At 46.3% G+C, this 11,627-nt stretch overlaps 1 protein-coding gene across 1 annotated transcript in view; it reads left to right on the forward strand.

Annotated features, from left to right (window-relative positions):
- Positions 1 to 4,053: 4,053 nt before the first annotated feature.
- The window catches only part of LOC109881427 (neuroligin-3), a 338,721-nt gene continuing 331,147 nt past the window's right edge, over positions 4,054 to 11,627 (forward strand). Inside the window, exon 1 of the mRNA XM_031789640.1 lies at positions 4,054 to 4,166. The gene's annotated coding sequence lies outside the window, so the exon portion shown is untranslated. The remainder of the gene's footprint in view (positions 4,167 to 11,627) is intronic.

Below are 11,627 nucleotides of genomic sequence, written 5' to 3' on the forward strand. Positions count from 1 at the left end.
CTGACACACACACACACACACACACACACTGCTTCAACACTCAACCCAAGGCTCAATATCTCTGTTATATCCTTTGTTTAGTCCAACCTAGAACAGACAGACAGACAGGCAGACAGACAGACAGACAGACAGGCAGACAGGCAGACAGACAGGCAGGCAGGCAGGCAGACAGACAGACAGACAGACAGACAGACAGACAGACAGACAGACAGACAGACAGACAGACAGACAGACAGACAGACAGACAGACAGACAGACAGACAGACAGACAGACAGACAGACAGACAGACAGACAGACTAATATGTTACTCAGTTGTAACATAGTCATTTTACAGGTTGTCTTCTTTGATGGTAAAAAATATGTGGAACGAAGCTTCATATCGTTAATGTACTGACTTTGTCATTAATGTGTACCAGTGATGTTATACTGGCCGTTATCAGAGGGTTTCTGTTTAGCTTTTATACCCCAGAGTTGGTATATATTATCAGTGTCCCAAATGGCAGCCTATTCCCTAAGTAGTGCACTTCTTCTGATCAGAGTCCAATGGGCATGGTCAAAGGTAGTGCACTATGAAGGGAATATGATTCCATTTGGGACACAGATATGCTCTTCCTGTCCACCCTTTTGTCCTCAGGCTGTCTCACTTTATAGAGAGTGAACAAGGCAGCTTTTACTGTGGTTGTATCACAAATAGCCAACTATTCCCTATGTAGTGCACTACTTTTGACCAGATCCTTATAAGGGGAATAAGGTGCAATTCAGGATTCACCCATAGACCTTACTGTTCATCCTGTTGTCCTCAGGCTAAGAGAGAGAGAGACAGAGAGAGAGACACAGAAAGAGAGAGAGACATGGAAAGAGAGACACGGAAAGAGAGGGAGACAGAGAGAGAGACATAGAAAGAGAGTGAGACAGAGAGAGGCAGAGAGAGAGAGACAGAGAGAGAGACATAGAAAGAGAGTGAGACAGAGAGAGAGACACAGAAAGAGAGAGAGACAGAGAGAGACACAGAAAGAGAGAGAGACACGGAAAGAGAGACAGAGAGAGAGACACGGAAAGAGAGAGAGAAAGAGAGAGAGACATGGAAAGAGAGAGAGAGAGAGACAGAGAGAGACATAGACAGAGAGAGAGACATGGAAAGAGAGAGAGAGACAGAGAGAGAGACACGGAGAGAGAGAGACAGAGAGAGAGAGACATGGAAAGAGAGAGAGAGAGAGACAGAGAGAGAGAGAGACACACGGAAAGAGAGAGAGACACGGAAAGAGAGAGAGAGAGAGAGACATGGAAAGAGAGACAGAGAGAGAGACATGGAAAGAGAGACATGGAAAGAGAGAGAGACAGAGAGAGAGACATGGAAACAGAGAGACAAGATGGAGGTCTTTTATTTGGTGTTGTTTTGTGGTGAGGTGAGGCAGTGTGGGTTTTGACTATCCTTTACACTGTGGATAACAGGCTGCTTAACCTTTAAGATGCATTCTCCATCATTCTCTCTAATGTGTCCTTCCCAAAGTGCTTCTTAACCTCTAGACTACACACACGCACGGTCTGAATCTACTTCATCTGTTGGAGCACACACACACGCACAAACACACACACACACACACAGAGAGGAAGAGAGAGAGAGAAATAACGATAGAATAAAGAGGAGCAACCGGACAGAGACAGATACCGGCTGTCTGGAAGGGAGAGAGACAGTAACAGGCTATCTGGAAGGGAGAGAGACAGTAACAGGCTATCTGGAAGGGAGAGAGACAGTAACAGGCTATCTGAAAGGGAGAGAGACAGTAACAGGCTATCTGGAAGGGAGAGAGACAGTAACAGGCTGTCTGGAAGGGAGAGAGACAGATACCGGCTGTCTGGAAGGGAGAGAGACAGATACAGGCTGTCTGGAAGGGAGAGAGACAGTAACAGGCTATCTGGAAGGGAGAGAGACAGTAACAGGCTATCTGGAAGGGAGAGAGACAGTAACAGGCTTTCTGGAAGGGAGAGAGACAGTAACAGGCTGTCTGGAAGGGAGAGAGACAGTAACAGGCTGTCTGGAAGGGAGAGAGACAGATACAGGCTGTCTGGAAGGGAGAGAGACAGTAACAGGCTGTCTTGAAGGGAGAGAGATAGTAACAGGCTGTCTGGAAGGGAGAGAGACAGTAACAGGCTATCTGGAAGGGAGAGAGACAGTAACAGTCTATCTGAATTTGAACCTGATAGGTTAGAGAAATGGCCACTTGAGGATTGGTAGAGTGAATGTAAGCGTTCTAAATTGTCAGAAACTGCAACATTTCACATTTCACTAAGTCCCCTTCCACACTCTGACCTTTCTCATATTTAACTCTGAGACCCATCTATTATCAGTGGACCGTTCCTCTGCAGGAAGGGGAATGTAGTTAACATTCAGAGAGTTCTATTGACTGAACTGTAGATTCAGAGATTCAGTCTGTGGAGTCTACATGTAGAGGAGGAAGAGCGTGTGTCACTGTGTGAACGTGAATGCAGATGCATGCTGGTTCATACACACATAAAGTACTCTCAGACAGATGTGCAGCATAGAATAAGGCATATTACTTTTCGAACCCCGACACACACGCACGCACACACACGCACACACGCACGCACACACGCACACACACGCACGCACGCACGCACACACACGCACGCACACGCACACACGCACGCACGCACACACACACACACACACACACACATATATAGTCAGTCAGGCACCACGACAACAGGATAGGAAGTGACAGTGTTTCCTTGGTGGCACCTGCCACCCATTTCATACCTGTCTGTAACACTATCACTCACTATAACATTCACTGATACACACCTACCAACACCTGTGGCTCTCTGTCTAAGCATTGATGATTCATAGCACATCTGCTAAACAAGTGTTGTTTGGTTTCATCAAAGTAGAATTTAATCCACTGTTCTGATTAAATAGTGCCAGTGAATCCAGTGGTGTATGACTCTGTGCCAGTGAATCCAGTGGTGTATGACTCTGTGCCAGTGAATCCAGTGGTGTATGACTCTGTGCCATAGTGCCAGTGAATCCAGTGGTGTATGACTCTGTGCCATAGTGCCAGTGAATCCAGTGGTGTATGACTCTGTGCCATAGTGCCAGTGAATCCAGTGGTGTATGACTCTGTGCCAGTGAATCCAGTGGTGTATGACTCTGTGCCAGTGAATCCAGTGGTGTATGACTCTGTGCCAGTGAATCCAGTGGTGTACGACTCTGTGCCAGTGAATCCATAGGTGTATGACTCTGTGCCAGTGAATCCAGTGGTGTATCACTCTGTGCCAGTGAATCCAGTGGTGTATGACTCTGTGCCAGTGAATCCAGTGGTGTATGACTCTGTGCCAGTGAATCCAGTGGTGTATGACTCTGTGCCATAGTGCCAGTGAATCCAGTGGTGTACGACACTGTGCCAGTGAAACCAGTGGTGTACCACTCCGTGCCAGTGAATCCAGTGGTGTATGACTCTGTGCCAGTGAAACCAGTGGTGTATGACTCTGTGCCAGTGAAACCAGTGGTGTATGACTCTGTGCCAGTGAAACCAGTGGTGTATGACTCTGTGCCAGTGCATCCAGTGGTGTATGACTCTGTGCCAGTGAATCCAGTGGTGTATGACTCTGTGCCAGTGAAACCAGTGGTGTACGACTCTGTGCCATAGTGCCAGTGAATCCAGTGGTGTATGACTCTGTGCCAGTGAAACCAGTGGTGTATGACTCTGTGCCAGTGAAACCAGTTGTGTATGTCTCTGTGCCATAGTGCCAGTGAAACCAGTGGTGTATGACTCTGTGCCAGTGAAACCAGTTGTGTATGTCTCTGTGCCAGTCAACCCTCAATAACAGTGTTGTTACATAAAGAGTCTTTATAAAAATCATACCTGGTGTGTATTTATTTTCATATCTAAAGTAAAACATATCATTCTTGAGTTACCAGAGATCAGTAAAAAACTTGGTTCTGTAAACAATCACTGTTTCTTGTTATCTAACATGACTGTAAATAATGTAGTGTATTGTAGCTCCTCTTACCTCCTCTCTGTCTTGACAAACATGCTATTTTGAATTTCTTGTGCTTCTCTGTCTCTCCCTGCTTTGTTAATAGGGGCACATGCCAAAAAACAGCCCGAGGATTTATCGGATAACGATGGTGACGAAGACGAAGGTATTTTCCTTGGTGACCACAAGATGGTGCATGGTTTATTCAGTCGTAGTAAAATACATCATTATGGTCTCATTTAGTTGATTTATAGTCAAGCATTTTTACAGTTATGAATGCAACCAACCATCAACCAATTCATTATCATCATGCACTTCAATTCTGCATCACATTTAAGTAAATTCTGTTATAAAGTGTGTGTGTCCCTGCGTGTGTGTGTGTGTGCGTGTGTGTGTGTGTGTGTGTGCATGAGTGTGTGTGTGTCTATGTGTGCAATTGTCTGCAGTTCTTTTCTCAAGTCAGAATATGTTCCTTCATGTTGAATTTCAGTTGCCACAAAGAATCTTACTCTGTCTTGTTCAGACAGCAGCTGAGTAAAAGGACCAGCCTCCATCTGAACCAGCGGAATGTCCTCCTGTAGAGAGGCTGATGATGTAACGGGGGCAGTAGAGTAGCTGTGGAGCTGAACGTCCTCCTGTAGAGAGGCTGATGGTGTAACGGGGGCAGTAGAGTAGCTGTGGAGCTGAACGTCCTCCTGTAGAGAGGCTGATGGTGTAACGGGGGCAGTAGAGTAGCTGTGGAGCTGAACGTCCTCCTGTAGAGAGGCTGATGGTGTAACGGGGGCAGTAGAGTAGCTGTGGAGCTGAACGTCCTCCTGTAGAGAGGCTGATGGTGTAACGGGGGCAGTAGAGTAGTTGTGGAGCTGAACGTCCTCCTGTAGAGAGAGAGGCTGATGATGTAACGGGGGCAGTAGAGTAGCTGTGGAGCTGAATGTCCTCCTGTAGAGAGGCTGATGGTGTAAAGGGGGCAGTAGAGTAGCTGTGGAGCTGAACGTCCTCCTGTAGAGAGAGAGGCTGATGGTGTAACGGGGGCGGACTGTTAGCTGTGATAATGACATGGTAGGGAAAGTTAATCAGCGGTATGACACACACACATACATGCACGCACACACACACTGAAACGCACACACACACACTCAAACATACAGACACACACACACACACACACAAACACACACTGAAACGCACACACACACACACACACACTCAAACACACACACACACACACTCAAACGCTCACACACACTCCAACACACAGACACACACTGTGATAACAGCCTGTTAACCAGGCCTGCCAACAGAAGGAGTGGTCTCTACAGATGGTAATACAATCAACAAACTATCTGTTGATAAGCGACTGCCTGCTAACGTTACGGTTAGTGTTAGGGTTAGGATAAGGGTTAAGGTTAGGGTTAGGATAAGGGTTAAGGTTAGGGTAAGGATAAGGGTTAAGGTTAGGGTAAGGTTAAGGGTTAAGGTTAGGGTAAGGAAAAGGGTTAAGGTTAGGGTAAGGATACGGGTTAAGGTTAGGGTAAGGATAAGGGTTAAGGTTAGGGTAAGGATAAGGGTTGAGGTTAGGGTAAGGATAAGGGTTAAGGTTAGGGTAAGGATACGGGTTAAGGTTAGGGTAAGGATAAGGGTTAAGGTTAGGGTAAGGGTTAAGGTTAGGGTAAGGATAAGGATAAGGGTTAAGGTTAGGGTAAGGATAAGGGTTAAGGTCAGGGTAAGGATAAGGGTTAAGGTTAGGGCTTGGGTTAGGGATAATAGTTTGTTGAAATGTAACTGATTGTCTGTAGTTTTTTTATTTAGTTATTTTTTACCTTTATTTAACCAGGCAAGTCAGTTAAGAACACATTCTTATTTTCAATGACGGCCTGGGAACAGTGGGTTAACTGCCTGTTCAGGGGCAGAACGACAGATTTGTACCTTGTCAGCTCGGGGGTTTGAACTCACAACCTTCCGGTTACTAGTCCAACGCTCTAACCACTAGACTACCCTGCCGCCCCACTTGTGAAGAGGATTACGAAGGAGAGAGGGAACAACAGATGAGAGAGAAAAAATGTGATGTTTCTGCACAGCAATCTCATTTAACTTTCCATTTTTATCTGGGGATATTCTCAGCTCAGCGTGGATCTTCAGATTAGGAGTAAGAGATGATTTACTATATCGACAGATATATCGACAGTCCCCAAACAATAACCAAACCCCTGTTGATTTTGATGATGTTGTTGTCGTTGTTGTTGTTATTGTTGTTGCTGCTATTGTTGCTGCTGTTGTTGCTGCTGTTGATGTTGTTGTTGCTGCTATTGTTGTTGTTGTTATTGTTGCTGCTATTGTTGCTGCTATTGTTGTTGTTGCTGCTGTTGATGTTGTTGTTGCTGCTATTGTTGTGTTGCTGCTGTTGATGTTGTTGTTGCTGCTATTGTTGTTGTTGCTGCTGTTGATGTTGTTGTTGCTGCTATTGTTGTTGTTGCTGCTGTTGATGTTGTTGTTGCTGCTGCTGTTGTTGTTGCTGCTGCTGTTATTGTTGTTGCTGTTGTTGTCCTTCTGTTCCCACGGTGAGGGCTTGAACAGGTGACGCATACAGAATGTTAGCGATCTGGCTAAAGCCCCTGCTTAAATGGGGTGTGTGTGTTAGGTGTGTGTGTGTGTGTGTGTGTGTGTCTGTGTGTGTTTGTGATTGTGCATATACACGTGCATGTGTGTGTACTGTATGCTTTCTTGTGTTTTCATGCACAGGCTATGTTTGTGTTTTTGTGTTGAGGTAGTCATTACAAGACAAAGGCATATGGATCCTGTAGTGTTGATGTAGTGAACACGGATATGGACACTTTAGTTGACAGGAGTAAAGGAAAGACCTCAGTCTATGTAGACTTACCTTAAATCCATCATAATATAACCCAATCCTGTCCTGAGTAGTACTGCTCACTACCAACACACTGTCCTGAGTACTACTGCTCACTACCAACACACTGTCCTGAGTACTACTGCTCACTACCAACACACTGTCCTGAGTACTACTGCTCACTACCAACACACTGTCCTGAGTACTACTGCTCATTACCAACACACTGTCCTGAGTACTACTGCTCACTACCAACACACTGTCCTGAGTACTACTGCTCAATACCAACACACTGTCCTGAGTACTACTGCTCACTACCAACACACTGTCCTGAGTACTACTGCTCACTACCAACACACTGTCCTGAGTACTACTGCTCACTACCAACACACTGTCCTGAGTACTACTGCTCACTACCAACACACTGTCCTGAGTACTACTGCTCACTACCAACACACTGTCCTGAGTACTACTGCTCATTACCAACACACTGTCCTGAGTACTACCGCTCACTACCAACACACTGTCCTGAGTACTACTGCTCACTACCAACACACTGTCCTGAGTACTACTGCTCATTACCAACACACTGTCCTGAGTACTACCGCTCACTACCAACACACTGTCCTGAGTACTACTGCTCACTACCAACACACTGTCCTGAGTACTATTGCTCATTACCAACACACTGTCCTGAGTACTACTGCTCACTACCAACACACTGTACTGAATACTACTGCTCACTACCAACACACTGTCCTGAGTACTACTGCTCACTACCAACACACTGTCCTGAGTACTACTGCTCAATACCAACACACTGTCCTGAGTACTACTGCTCATTACCAACACACTGTCCTGAGTACTACTGCTCACTACCAACACACTGTCCTGAGTACTACTGCTCACTACCAACACACTGACCTGAGTACTACTGCTCACTACCAACACACTGTCCTGAGTAGTACTGCTCACTACCAACACACTGTCCTGAGTACTACTATTCACTACCAACACACTGTCCTGAGTAGTACTGCTCACTACCAGCACACTGTCCTGAGTACTACTGCTCACTACCAACACACTGTCCTGAGTACTACTATTCACTACCAACACACTGTCCTGAGTAGTACTGCTCACTACCAACACACTGTCCTGAGTACTACTGCTCATTACCAACACACTGTCCTGAGTACTACCGCTCACTACCAACACACTGTCCTGAGTACTACTGCTCACTACCAACACACTGTCCTGAGTACTACTGCTCATTACCAACACACTGTCCTGAGTACTACCGCTCACTACCAACACACTGTCCTGAGTACTACTGCTCACTACCAACACACTGTCCTGAGTACTATTGCTCATTACCAACACACTGTCCTGAGTACTACTGCTCACTACCAACACACTGTACTGAATACTACTGCTCACTACCAACACACTGTCCTGAGTACTACTGCTCACTACCAACACACTGTCCTGAGTACTACTGCTCAATACCAACACACTGTCCTGAGTACTACTGCTCATTACCAACACACTGTCCTGAGTACTACTGCTCACTACCAACACACTGTCCTGAGTACTACTGCTCACTACCAACACACTGACCTGAGTACTACTGCTCACTACCAACACACTGTCCTGAGTAGTACTGCTCACTACCAACACACTGTCCTGAGTACTACTATTCACTACCAACACACTGTCCTGAGTAGTACTGCTCACTACCAGCACACTGTCCTGAGTACTACTGCTCACTACCAACACACTGTCCTGAGTACTACTATTCACTACCAACACACTGTCCTGAGTAGTACTGCTCACTACCAACACACTGTCCTGAGTACTACTGCTCATTACCAACACACAGCCCTGAGTACTACTGCTCATTACCAACACACTGTCCTGAGTACTACTGCTCACTACCAACACACTGTCCTGAGTACTACTGCTCACTACCAACACACGGTCCTGATTGTACTGCTCACTACCAACACACTGTCCTGAGTAGTACTGCTCACTACCAACACACTGTCCTGAGTACTACTGCTCATTAACAACACACTGTCCTGAGTACTACTGCTCACTACCAACACACTGTCCTGAGTACTACTATTCACTACCAACACACTGTCCTGAGTAGTACTGCTCACTACCAACACGCTGTCCTGAGTACTACTGCTCATTACCAACACACAGCCCTGAGTACTACTGCTCATTACCAACACAACTGTCCTGAGTACTACTGCTCACTACCAACACACTGTCCTAAGTACTACTGCTCACTACCAACACACGGTCCTGAGTGTACTGCTCACTACCAACACACTGTCCTAAGTAGTACTGCTCACTACCAACACACTATCCTGAGTACTACTGCTCACTACCAACACACTGTCCTGAGTACTACTGCTCACTACCAACACACTATCCTGAGTACTACTATTCACTACCAACACACTGTCCTGAGTACTACTGCTCACTACCAACACACTGTCCTGAGTACTAGTGCTCACTACCAACACACTATCCTGAGTACTACTGCTCACTACCAACACACTGTCCTGAGTACTACTGCTCACTACCAACACACTATCCTGAGTACTACTGCTCACTACCAACACACTATCCTGAGTACTACTGCTCACTACCAACACACTGTCCTGAGTACTACTGCTCACTACCAACACACTATCCTGAGTACTACTATTCACTACCAACACACTGTCCTGAGTACTACTGCTCACTACCAACACACTGTCCTGAGTACTACTGCTCACTACCAACACACTATCCTGAGTACTACTGCTCACTACCAACACACTGTCCTGAGTACTACTGCTCACTACCAACACACTATCCTGAGTACTACTGCTCACTACCAACACACTATCCTGAGTACTACTGCTCACTACCAACACACTGTCCTGAGTCGTACTATTCACTACCAACACACTATCCTGAGTCGTACTATTCACTACCAACACACAGCCCTGAGTACTACTATTCACTACCAACACACTGTCCTGAGTCGTGCTATTCACTACCAACACACTATCCTGAGTCGTACTATTCACTACCAACACACAGCCCTGAGTACTACTATTCACTACCAACACACTGTCCTGAGTCGTACTATTCACTACCAACACACTGTCCTGAGTCGTACTATTCACTACCAACACACTATCCTGAGTACTACTGCTCACTACCTATGTTTGGTTTTAAGTCCGGCAGAGGTTATCTGGCCACAGGATGTTTAAGGGGCCACACAGTCGGACCATAGATAGACGGAGGGTAATTTGGCTTCAGATGCAACGTGTCGCCCCGGGCCTGACTAGAGAAACACCTGCGTGTCAGAGCAGTGTCATGACAACGCTTCCTGCTCTCAGATCAAGGCCTGTGTGTGTGTGTGCAAATGCGTCTGCATGTATGCGTGTGTGTAATCGCCATTCAGAATCGCTAACAAGTGTGGATCCCTTTGGCCGTCATCTCTTTGCATGCTAGCCGTCTCTCTCTCGCTCGCTGAGCTGAGCAGAGCTGTTGTGCTAAACTAGCCTTGTTTAAAATGTGACAGGTCTATTCTTTATCGAGCGAACCTAATGCTACTTACTGTGCATCACTGTTGAGGCAACAACAATAAACAACACAGTGAGAGGGAGCTGGATCTCTGCTGCATAACAGCAGTGTGGCTAATGCCTGCCTGCGTGTGTGTGAGTGTGTGTGTGTGTGTGTGTGTGTGTGTGTGTGTGTGTGTGTGTGTGTGTGTGTGTGTGTGTGTGTGTGTGTGTGTGTGTGTGTGTGTGTGTGTGTGTGTGTGTGTGTGTGTGAGACAGAGCCGCCCTTCAATAGCTTAACATGATTCAGAGGATGGCTCTTTGTTCATGGTGAATATGTCTTCATTGAAGTGGAACGGACCTGGAACTTAACTACGCTCCTCAGAGAGATGGAGACCTAGCTAGCAGACAATAACTACACAGAGAGATGGAGACCTAGCTAGCAGACAATAACTACACAGAGAGATGGAGACCTAGCTAGCAGACAATAACTACACAGAGAGAAGGAGACCTAGCTAGCAGACAATAACTACACAGAGAGATGGAAACCTAGCTAGCAGACAATAACTACACAGAGAGATGGAGACCTAGCTAGCAGACAATAACTACACAGAGAGATGGAGACCTAGCTAGCAGACAATAACTACACAGAGAGATGGAGACCTAGCTAGCAGACAATAACTACACATAGAGATGGAGACCTAGCTAGCAGACAATAACTACACAGAGAGATGGAGACCTAGCTAGCAGACAATAACTACACAGAGAGATGGAGACCTAGCTAGCAGACAATAACTACACAGAGAGATGGAGACCTAGCTAGCAGGCAATAACTACACAGAGAGATGGAGACCTAGCTAGCAGACAATAACTACCCAGAGAGATGGAGACCTAGCTAGCTAACAATAGCTACACAGAGAGATGGAGACCTAGCTAGCAGATAATAACTACACAGAGCAGAGAAGGCTAACTGATAGCGCCCCTAGCACAGCAATAGAGGACAGTGTTAGCAAACAGCACAGAGGAGCTAGCTCGCTATGCTAGCTGTGGAGAGGACTGTGTTAGCAAACAGCACAGAGGAGCTAGCTCGCTATGCTAGCTGTGGAGAGGACTGTGTTAGCAAACAGCACAGAGGAGCTAGCTCGCTATGCTAGCTGTGGAGAGGACAGTGTTAGCAAACAGCACAGAGGAGCTAGCTCGCTATGCTAGCTGTGGA

This window comes from Oncorhynchus kisutch, linkage group LG15 (assembly GCF_002021735.2).
Source record: "Oncorhynchus kisutch isolate 150728-3 linkage group LG15, Okis_V2, whole genome shotgun sequence".
Classification (NCBI taxonomy): domain Eukaryota; kingdom Metazoa; phylum Chordata; class Actinopteri; order Salmoniformes; family Salmonidae; genus Oncorhynchus; species Oncorhynchus kisutch.